The sequence below is a fragment of the Crotalus tigris genome, unplaced genomic scaffold (genome assembly GCF_016545835.1).
Source record: "Crotalus tigris isolate CLP2741 ecotype Arizona unplaced genomic scaffold, ASM1654583v1 scf7180000021360.248163, whole genome shotgun sequence".
NCBI classification, from domain to species: Eukaryota; Metazoa; Chordata; class Lepidosauria; order Squamata; family Viperidae; genus Crotalus; species Crotalus tigris.
The window spans coordinates 234,958-247,455 of record NW_024098471.1 but is presented as its reverse complement, the minus strand read 5'-3'; positions in this window follow the sequence as shown (position 1 = coordinate 247,455).

The following is a 12,498-nucleotide window of genomic DNA, read 5'->3' as shown; positions in this document are numbered from 1 at the left end:
TACTCAATCTGCGAGCTAGGTAGCTATGGTAAACATAAATAAATAAGCAACCAACCAACCGACCAAGCAAACCACATGGCAGCCACAACAATGTGTGACTGAAATTCCCTGACTCACATAACAGGCAGGCTTTCAATTGTATTACTGTGACCAACAATTATTATTATTATTTGCTACACTCTGTGGACACCGCTGGAACAGCCCCATTACCTGTTTGATAAACATGCTGTATTAGGCCAGCATTGTTACTCCTGAATGAAATCATGCTATCAATCAAAGAAGTAAGAAATATCCAGGCCTAGTCTTCAGGATCTTATTGATGGATTCTTAAATAACATTTGCTTCTATTTTCAGTCATCCATTTCCTAAGTCAGCTTAGCAGTTTGAAAGCATGCAAATGGGAAAAGATAAACAGTTATCACTTCAGTGTGAAGGTAACAGCACTCTTTGTGAGTGCTACCTGTTACCTTCAGTGTGAAGGTAACAGCACATGACCATGGAAATGTCTTCTGGCAGCCTGACTCAATGGCCTTGGAACAGAGATGAGCAGTCTACAGGGACTCCTTTACCTTTATTTCCTAAGCAGATCATGGCTGGTTGTGTTAACGTTTAAATAGTTTCAATACATTAAAAAGAAGTAATAACAGAGTATTATCTAAAAAAATAAAGTTCTTAAATATTATAAATCAACCCTGAAAAAATGGATCTTAAAGGGCTTATTAAAGCCTACTAAATGTAAATTCTACATTGACCAAGAAGGCTCACTTTGAGAGGAGCTGATGGTACCTGAAGATGCATCTCTCCTGATTAGCTTTATGCAAAATGGGGTCAAACAAACAAACAAAAGCTATGGAAGAACATAACTGTCATTTTCAGAATTCTGTAGAACATAATAAGGAAACAAGCTGAAATTGGTCTACAAAGCAAAAGTCTATGTATATGTCCCTGACTGCTGTGTAGACTTTGCAGTTAAATCAGGAATATATTTTGCATTTCTCCCCATTGCATTACAACTAAGCAAAAGCATGATCTCATTTCCCTGAGTAACTTCAGAGATTAAGAGGGTCATCCCATGTATCCTGAAGACTAACAAAGCCATACATCTAACAGGGGTTCAACCATCACCAAAATCTGCTCCAAGGTTTGGGAGAACGGACAGGTCTTCAAGTGCTTCCTGACTTTCAAAGTGGAAGCTGGATCTCAAACCAAGCCAGCCCTATATAGAGTGCATTGTAATAGGCCTCTTAGAGGCTACCAGCTGATTTATAGTGCCAAAGGCATCCTGTTATTAATAAGTCAACAATGAATGAGGAACTTCAGTGATGGAGTGGGGGAAGAAAATGGAGCCATATGATATATCACATGTTAAGACATCCTCATAACACATGCAAAGCCTTTCTTAGCTCAGTTTACAATCTACCTTTGGAAACAGCTGCCAAAGTGAATGAAATAATGGCACCTTCTCTCCTTTGCCCACCCACTTCAGGCTAGCAATTTTCTATTAGGCAATCTTTGCTGCTGTACATACATTCTTCCTCTGAATTTATGAATCCAAAATTTATTCATTTACTTTTCTTGGAGAAGGAAATGGAGCTGCACATGAGACGTGCTCCTCTTTAGGTGGGTCTTCAAGTTTATGGGTGACCTTTTAGGGCTATATCATATCCTGTGCCAAACAGCCTTATCAGTGTTAAAAGCTCATAAATCTTATAGCACTGTCTTGTTGTTCTGTGAGGTTTCCTGTCATTCATCATCATCTACCTTTCTATTGGAAAATTGAAACAATTTGTGAAAGAAACTGGGTGAAGCGTGCAGGAATGTCCCAACTGAGGCCTGGGCTCAAAATCTGCAAGTTGATGGCAGGCATGACATTGCCATGAAAGTCCCACTTTTTTCCTATGAACCAAACTCTGCCTGAGGCATATTTCTGCTGAAGGAATAAAGCAAACTGTTTACGGCAAGTCATTCTTTCCACTACATATATAACAGAATAACAAAGTTGGAAGGGACCTTGGAGATCTTCTAGTCCAACCCCCTGCTCAAGCAGGAAACTCTATACCATTTCAGACAAATGGTTGTCCAACCTTTTCTTAAAAACTTCCAGTGTTAGAGCATCCACAGCTTCTGTAGGCAAGTTCTACTGATTATTTTTTCTAACTGTTGGGAGATTTCTCCTTAGTTCTAGGTTGCTTCTCTCCTTGATTAGTTTCTATACATTGCTTCTTGTTCTGCCTTCAGGTGCTTTGGAGAATAAGCTGACCTCTTCTTTGTGGCAGCCTCTTAAATATTGCAATATTACTACCATGTCATCATAGTGCTTTTTTTCTTTAAACAAGATATACCCAATTCCAGCAACTGTTCTTTATACGTTTTAGCCGCCAGTCCCCTAATTATTTTTTTTGCAATTCTCTGTACTTTCTAAAGTCTCAACATCTTATCCTACCCACTATCCTGTGAATACTGTCTTCCATAGAAGACCTGTATATAGGGCTGAGAAGGTATCTGCAAATCCCTCACATGCTGGACATAAACTATTTCAATTCCTTTTCTTGGACAGCTCTATAGAGCATTGCATGCCAAAAGAACTACACAGGGACAGTTTTTCCCACTCAAGTGCTATCACTCTGCTGAACACCTAATATTTGCACTTGACAAACACGATGTTTATTAAGTTCTGCTTAATGTATATATGTATATATATATATGTATAGGTATATGTATATGTGTATATATTTTGTTGTTGTTGTTAATTGCGAAGTCGTGTCCGACCCATCGTGACCCCATGGACAATGTTCCTCCAGGTCTTCCTGTCTTCTACCATCTTCTGGAGTCCATTTAAGTTCACACCTACTGCTTCAGGGATTCGTGTGTGTAATTATATATATATATATATATAATATATATAAATATATATATCGATGACACGATCCAAGAGCCGAGCGCAACATAGATTGGAGGCTGAAGATGAAGCTTCCCAACGACTGCCGTTTACACCCTGATTAAATGTCAAGGCTCTTGACGAAATCTAGGTTTAGTAAAATAAAAGTTTTAACATTTTTAACTATTTATATTTTTATTCTCTTTGGTGTTCAACTATTTTATGATTTTTAATATATAAGTATATATACAAATACCCGCGAACCTCAGAAAAGCAAATATATATACAAACACACCAACACACGACACACAACATACACACACAACCACACACACGACCCACATATATATATGTTGTCTGAGGTTTTCGCGGGTGTTTGTATGTAGGTCTTTGGTTGTTCAGGTTTTCTCCCGCGTAAAATTGGAAGTGTCTTGCGACGTTTCGACGAAGTCCCATTCGTCATCTTCAGGCTGGTGTTTTCAGCTTCGTGCTTCGAGCAGCAATGTGTGGTCTTAGCTGTTTCTTCCTTTTAACTGCCAGTGGGGGTATGAACTGATTGGGTGTGAGCTTGGCTGTGTTCTGATTGGGTGGAGGTGTGTTCTGATTGGTTAGGGGCGTGGCTGTGCTCTGATTGGCTGGGGGGTTGGCTGTGCTCTGATTGGCTGGAGGGTTGGCTGTGCTCTGATTGGCTGGGGGAGTGTTCGGGTCTTGTTGTGCTTCAGAGTAATATGTCGTAGTAGTGGGCACGAGGATGTTTCGAGTATTTTGGGCTGCCTTGCTATTTTTTGGCTTCACGTTCGTGGTCGTGCCTCATCTTCATGGTGGGTGTCAGTTTGCTTCATGTATGAATTGGAGGGGTTTAAAGTGGCTAATGATGCAGCTATGGTCTGGCTTCTGGTTTGTGGTCGTACCTCATCATCGGTGTGGCTTTGGGTTTGCTTTTTGCATGGATGTGTGGTGGTGACATCCTGTGTGGTTTTTGTGAGTGTGGGTCTGGTGTCATTTTTTTGTGTTAGGGAGTCGTTTGTCAATAAGGCGGGTTTCCAAATGGCTGGTAGGCGGGATGGTATCATCTCGCTTGTTACATGCTGTGTGGCGTTTTCTATCCTATCTCGGATGGCTCTCTGATTATCTGTTATTAAAATGTTCACTTTTGGCAATGGTTTTCTGGTATTTTTAAAGTCGATTCATGTCCTGATGGCTTTAAGGTGTTGGACCAGGGAAGATGTTGGGTCCTCTTTTTTGACTGAGTTCTTATGTTCTTCAATGCATGCACTTATTCTTCTGTTGGTTTGTCCAATGTATGTGGTGGGACAAGTGGTGCATGGGATTTTGTATACTCCTTGATTTTCTAATTCAATTTTATCTTTGGGGTTTCTAAGGATGGTGGATATTTTTCTGTTTGTGCAGAATGCTGTTTTGATGTTGTGTTTTTGGAGGATCTTACTGATTCTGTCTGTGGTGCCTTTTATGTATGGGAGGAGGGCTTTGCCGTTTTCTTGTTCTTCGTCTTGGATTTTAGTGGGGGTTTCTTTTTGGATTAGGTTTTTAATCTTATTTCTTTGGAATCCATTGGATGTTAGTACATTGGTGAGAGTGTGTAGTTCGTTTTTTAGGTGTTGTTCGTCAGCTAAGCGTTTTGTTCTGGAGATGAGTGTCTTGGCTACAGAGTTGATCTGTGCTGGGTGGTGGTGTGAGAGAGCGTGCAGATAGCGGTTTGTGTGTGTTTTCTTCTGGTAGCTGGTGTGTCCTAGGGAGCCATTGGATTTCTTGTAGACTAAGACATCCAGGAAGGGAAGTTGGTTGTTAGCTTCTGTTTCATGGTGAACTGTATTTTGGGGTGTAGGCTGTTGAGGTGTGTGAGGAAGTTGTCCAGTTTTTCTTTCCCATGTGGCCAGATTATGAAGGTGTCGTCTACGTATCTGAGCCAGAGTTTGGTTTTGTGATCCGATTTTTCTAGAGCTTGGGTTTCAAAGTGTTCCATGTAGAGGTTTGCAATGACAGGTGAGAGGGGTGATCCCATGGGTGCTCCTTCTGTTTGTTTGTATTTTTGTCCATTATAGATGAAGTATGTGTTGGATAGGCAGTGGTTGGTCAGATCTAAGATGTGTTTGGGGGGGTTATATTTGTTTTGGATAGATGTCAAGGCTTCTTTGATAGGCACTTGGGTGAAGAGGGATATGACATCGAAGCGTCCTCGTAGGTTCGCTGGGCTGGTAATTTTTTGTTTCTTTATGATCTCTATAAGTGGAATGAGTTTTTACGTGTGAGGTGATGGATTCTGCATAGGGCTGTAGTTGTTTAGTGAGAAATTTGGCTAGGTTTTGTAGAGGTGAGCCTATGGAGCTGACTATAGGTCTGAGTGGGGTTCCTTCTTTGTGTATCTTGGGGAGACCATAGAGTTTGGGGCATCTGGATGATTTCTCTATGGGAATGATTCTTTGCTGGATCTCTTCGCTAATGGGGGAGGCTTTTATCTTGGTTCTGGTGGTTTTTTCCAGGTAGGTGGTGGGATCTGTATTTAGGGGTTTGTATGTGGAGTCTTGGAGTAGGTTGGTTAATTTTGTTTGGTAGTCAGATTTGTTCATAACCACCGTGGCGTTGCCCTTGTCTGCTGTAGGATTATTATGCTGGTGTCTTCTTTCAGGTTACGTAGTGCTGTCTGTTCCTCTTTGGTAGTTGCTTTTTGGGTTGGACTTGCTGGTACATAGGATGTTGTGATTTCGAGAGTCTTATCTGTTAGCATCCTGTCGGGGGTTGCTTTTGTCAGGCTGGTTTCAACTCCACTATAATGGTTTCAGTGGGCATGTGTTTTGGAGTGACCTGCAAGTTGAATCCTTTGGAAAGGACATTGTGGTTTCTGGCTTTGGTGAGGATCCTACATCTGAGATGTTTATGCACTGTTTGTTTCATTGTAGGGCTGTGAGGGAGGTAGGGAACATAAGAACTCAGTCAAAAAAGAGGAACCAACATCTTCCCTGGTCCAACACCTTAAAGCCCCAGGACATGAAATTGACTTTAAAAATACCAGAACCATTGCCAAAAGTGAACATTTTAATAACAGAATAATCAGAGAAGCCATCGAGATAGAAAAACGCCCACACAGCATGAACAAGCGAGATGATACCTCCCGCCTACCACCCATTTGGAAACCCGCCCTCATTGACAAACGACTCCCTAACACAAAAAATGATACCAGACCCACACTCACAAAAACCACACAGGAGGTCACCACCAAACATCCACGCACAAAACAAACCCAAAGCCACACTGACTATGAGGCACGACCACCAACCAGAAGCCAGACCACAGCTGCATCATTAGCCACTTTAAAGGCCCCTCCAATCCATACATGAAGCAAACTGACACCCCTCCATGAAAAATGAGGCATGAATCCCACAAACGCGAAGCCAAAATAGCAAGCACCCAAATCTTAAACCCCTCTGCAACTCAGACCCCCCCTAAAAAACCCTTGAAAAAAGCACAACCAAACAGAACTCCAGCAACCCGAATCATGCACAGCAACCCCCCAGCCAATCAGAGCACAGCCAACCCCCCAGCCACAGAGCACAGCCAACCCCCCAGCCAATCAAAGCACAGCCAAGCCCTTAACCATTCAGAACACACCTCCACCCAATCAGAACACAGCCAAGCTCCCACCCAATCATTCATACCCCCACTGGCAGTTAAAAGGAAGAAACAGCTAAGACCACACATTGCTGCTCAAAGCACAAAGCTGAAAACACCAGCCTGAAGATGACGAATGGGACTTCGTCGAAACATCGCCAAGACACTTCCAATTTTACGCGGGAGAAAACCCGAACACCAAAGACCTACACATACATACACACCCGCGAAACCTAGAAAACAAATATTGAACCTCTACGGGGAGGAAATCCACCATCTGACCAGGACCTATGAAAAACTTGAAGTCCAAAGAGCTTCAATTTTATGCGACCTCGCATTCCTACGCAACTGCCGAGATCAAAATCTAATCCCCACATGTTTCCAACTGAAATTCCACTCCAACTCTGCAGCCACCAAACGGATCCTGAAAAGAACAGAATTGGCCTAATCAGAAATGAATTTCACACAAAAAGATTCCTCCTAGACCGAATTAACAAAGATCTCCTCACACTCCACCTCAAACTCAGCAACAAGATCCACCCCGCACTTTGGGACAAATCCAAACAACTCGCCGTCTGGAGACGACCGAAACACAGACCACCCTCAAGACGATACACACACCCAACAAACTCCGCAGACTACAAGACGCCAGAACAAAACCACCTCCGCCTCCACAGCCACACATGAAACAAACAGTGCATAACATCTCAGACTAGATCCTCACCAAAGCCGAAACCAATGTCCTTTCCAAAGGATTCAACTTTGCAGTCACTCCCAAACACATCCCCACTGAAACCATTATATGTTGAGTTGAAACCAGCCTGACCAAAATCAACCCCGACGATGCTAACAGAATCAGACTCGAAATCACCAACATCCTCTGTACCAGCAAGCCACCCAAAAGCAACTTACCCAAAGAGGAACAGACAGCACTACGTAACCTGAAAGAAGACACCAGAATAATAATCCTACCAGCAGACAAGGGCAACGCCACGGTGGTTATGAACACATCTGACTACCAAACCAAATTAACCAACCTACTCCAAGACTCCACATACAAACCCTAAATACAGATCCCACCACCTACCTGGAAAAAACCACCAGATCCAAAATAAAAGCCTCCCCCATTAGCGAAGAGATCCATCAAAGAATCATTCCCAGAGAGAAATCATCCAGATGCCCCAAACTCTATGGTCTCCCCAAGATACACAAAGAAGGAACCCCACTCAGACCTATAGTCAGCTCCATAGGCTCACCTCTACAAAACCTAGCCAAATTTCTCGCCAAACAACTACAGCCCTATGCAGAATCCATCACCTCACACGTAAAAAACTCAGTCCACTTTATAGAGATCATAAAGAAACAAAACTTACAGCCCAGCGACCTACTCGTGAGCTTTGATGTCATATCCCTCTTCACCCAAGTGCCTATCAAAGAAGCCTTGACAGCTATCCAAAACAAATATAACCCCCCCAAACACATCTTCGATCTGACCAACCACTGCCTATCCAACACATACTTCATCTATAATGGACAAAAATACAAACAAACAGAAGGAGCACCCATGGGATCACCCCTCTCACCTGTCATTGCAAACCTCTACATGGAACACTTTGAAACCCAGGCTCTAGAAAAATCGGATCACAAACCCAAACTCTGGCTCAGATACGTAGACGACACCTTCATAATCTGGCCACATGGGAAAGAAAAACTGAACAACTTCCTCACACACCTCAACAGCCTACACCCCAAAATACAGTTCACCATGGAAACAGAAACTAACAACCAACTTCCCTTCCTGGATGTCTTAGTCTACAAGAAATCCAATGGCTCCCTAGGACCCACCATCTACCAGAAGAAAACACACACAAACCGCTATCTGCACGCTCTCTCACACCACCACCCAGCACAGATCACCTCTGTAGCCAAGACACTCATCGCGCAGAACAGAAAACGCTTAGCTACTATCACCCCCTAAAAAACGACTCCCACCTCTCGACCAATGTACTAACATCCATGTATTCCAAAGAAATAAGATTACAACCTACATCCACAAACAGTAAACCCCACTAAAATCCAAGTGCGAAGACACAGAAACGGCAAAGCCCTCCTCCCATACATAAAGAGCACCACAGACAAATCATAGATCCTCCTAACACAACATCAAAACAGCATTCTGCACAAACAGAAAAATATCCACCATCCTTAGAAACCCCAAAGATAAATTGAATTAGAAAATCAAGGAGTATACGAAATCCCATGCACCACTTGTCCCACCACATACATCGGACAAACCAACAGAAGAATAAGTGCACGCATTGAAGAACATAGAACTCAGTCAAAAAAGAGGAACCAACATCTTCCCTGGTCCAACACCTTAAAGCCACAGGACATGAAATTGACTTTAAAAATACCAGAACCATTGCCAAAAGCGAACATTTTAATAACATAATAATCAGAGAAGCCATCGAGATAGAAAAACGCCCACACAGCATGAACAAGCGAGATGATACCTCCCGCCTACCAGCCATTTGGAAACCCGCCCTTATTGACAAACGACTCCCTAATACAAAAAATGATACCAGACCCACACGCACAAAAACCACACAGGATGTCACCACCACACATCCACGCAAAAAGCAAACCCAAAGCCACACCGATGATGAGGCACGACCACAAACCAGAAGCCAGACCAGAGCTGCATCATTAGCCACTTTAAAGCCCTCCAATCCATACATTAAGCAAACTGACACCCTCCATGAAAATGAGGCACGACCACAAACGCGAAGCCAAAAAATAGCAAGGCAGCCCAAAATCTTAAACCCCTCTGCAACTCAGAATAACCTGAGCACAACCAAACAGAACACTCCCCCAGCCAATCAGAGCACAGCCAACCCCCCAGCCAATCAGAGCACAGCCAACCCCCAGCCAATCAGAGCACAGCCACGCCCCTAACCAATCAGAACACACCTCCACCCAATCAGAACACAGCCAAGCTCCCACCCAATCAGTTCATACCCCACTGGCAGTTAAAAGGAAGAAACAGCTAAGACCACGCATTGCTGCTCGAAGCACGAAGCTGAAAACACCAGCCTGAAGATGACGAATGGGACTTCGTCGAAACGTCGCCAAGACACTTCCAATTTTACGCGGGAGAAAACCCGAACAACCAAAATCCAAGACAAAGACAGAAAACGGCAAGCCCTCCTCCCATACATAAAATTCAACCACAGACAGAATCATCAGATCCCAAGAAATTCATAAACACAACATCAAACAGCATTCTGCACAAACAGAAAAATATCCACCATCCTTAGAAACCCCAAAGATAAAATTGAATTAGAAAATCAAGGAGTATACGAAATCCCATGCACCACTTGTCCCACCATATACATCGGACAAACCAACAGAAGAATAAGTGCACGCATTGAAGAACATAAGAACTCAGTCAAAAAAGAGGAACCAACATCTTCCCTGGTCCAACACCTTAAAGCCACAGGACATGAAATTGACTTTAAAAATACCAGAACCATTGCCAAAAGTGAACATTTTAATAACAGAATAATCAGAGAAGCCATCGAGATAGAAAAACGCCCACACAGCATGAACAAGCGAGATGATACCTCCCGCCTACCAGCCATTTGGAAACCTGCCCTTATTGACAAACGACTCCCTAACCCCAAAATCTTAAACCCCTCTGCAACTCAGACTACCTGAGCACAACCAAACAGAACACTCCCCCAGCCAATCAGAGCACAGCCAAGCCCCTAACCATTCAGAACACACCTCCACCCAATCAGAACACAGCCAAGCTCCCACCCAATCAGTTCATACCCCCACTGGCAGTTAAAAGGAAGAAACAGCTAAGACCACACATTGCTGCTCAAAGCACGAAGCTGAAAACACCAGCCTGAAGATGACGAATGGGACTTCGTCGAAACGTTCCAAACACTTCCATTTACGCGGGAGAAACCCGAAAAACCAAAGACTATATATATATATATAATATATATATAGTATATATATATATATATGTAGGTCTTTGGTTGTTTCGGGTTTTCTCCCGTGTAAAATTGGAAGAGTCTTGGCGACATTTCAACGAAGTCCCATTCGTCATCTTCAGGCTGGTGTTTTCGGCTTCGTGCTCATAGAAGCATGAAGCCAAAAACACCAGCCTGAAGATGACGAATGAGACTTCGTTGAAACATCGCCAAGACACTTCCAATTTTACACGGGAGAAAACCCGAACAACCAAAGACCTACATACAAATACCCGCGAAAACCTCAGAAAACACATATATATATGTATATATATATATATATATATATATATATATATATATATATATATAATAAAATTTGGATTGCTAACAAAGAATTAAGGGAGAATGGGATAGCTATTTCGAGTTTCTTAACTCTCTTCAGCCAAACTTACCCTTCTGAGATTTGAGCTTGGGCTGTGTGCATGTTAGGCAGCTGTATTAACCTCTAGGCCACAGGCTCTTTCTCACTTTGTCAGCTGTATCAGTTAATATATATTAACTCTTATGTTAAATTCATAATATGCTGGCTTTCTTCTTACTTATAGTTTTTTTGGGGGGCGGGGAATCTTACTTTGATCACTGAAGACTGGAGAAACTTGTTTCTTGGAAGCCTAGTAACCCGTAGACTAGAATCCATGAAAACATCTTCTCCGTAAACAATTATGAACTCTATAGAGATAGAAGTGTTTATTCCAAAAACCAGAGTAAACAAGTAAAATCCAGAATAATTAGACTATATGTGGATCTTTTTTTTTTTTAACCCATCTTCTGGATCACTTCACTCTTGCATAAAAATTAGCAATATTGGTATTTTCCAAAAGGAACTATTTGGAAGATTTTATCCTCATACTTTCCTTTCCTGAATACCTGACCACAGTAATTGCAGACATGAAAAAGTACGGTACTTTTGTTCCTGCAAGAATTATGGACCATCTGAAATACAGAAACAGGAAGACAGTTGTGTACAATTTCATTGTTTTAATTATTTCTGCTGTTATTACCTGAACCATACAATCTAGCCTTTGAGTTATATAATTTCTAGATATTAACCCCACCTACCCAGGATGGGAAAGGCTGCCACATTTAGAAATATATTGTTTCAGAATACTGAATATTGCCTCCACTGTATTTTAAATTTCCTGACTGAAGTATTACCTAGTGTATGCACTGCTGATCTCTATTCAACCATCTGTTCCTAAACCCAATTTTTCCTTCCTTCTTTTTAAAATGAGAACTCTCAGAAAACTGCATCCCTCTTATAAGTTGTCATGGTATGCAGACGTCGCTATATTTCACTACAATGCACTCTAGTGTATTTTGTAATTCTAGTTAAATGGAATTTCTCCTGAAGAGAAAGCAGAAAGGAACATATACAAAGAACACAGAAGCAGACAAATAAATAAAAGAGCAAAATAGCTATAACACAAAGGTGTATTGTAAATCACCCAGCTATACATAATCCCCAGCAAAAATCAGATCCTGCTGGTTCTTTGCACTCTAGCTGGAAGTTAAAGAAAGAATTTGAGAATCCAAAGTTTCTGTTAACTACATTTTTATTGTTAGCCCTTCAAGGTACTCCAGACAAAAAGCACTACAGGAGTGTCAGCATTATCTTTATTGCAAGGTTACATTAAATAGAACTTTGCAAGACTTACAAGATTTCTCCTTTTCTCTCTTTTTAGTCTTGGAAGAATCCCTTCTGAAATGCTTTCCATGCTTCCCCCCCACACACACCTGTGCACTGAGCTTAGTGTTGCTTAGGCTGCATGTCACCCTCCTGTCTCCCAAGATCATCCCCACATAGCATTACACTAATGGGCATTATTCTAGGCTGTCAAACTAAGTAGATCTAGATCAGGGCTCCCCAACCTGTGGGCCACTGGGCTCTGGGACACGCTGGCCAGTGCACACATGCACACAACCCCTCGCGTGTGCTAGTGCCACAGCTGC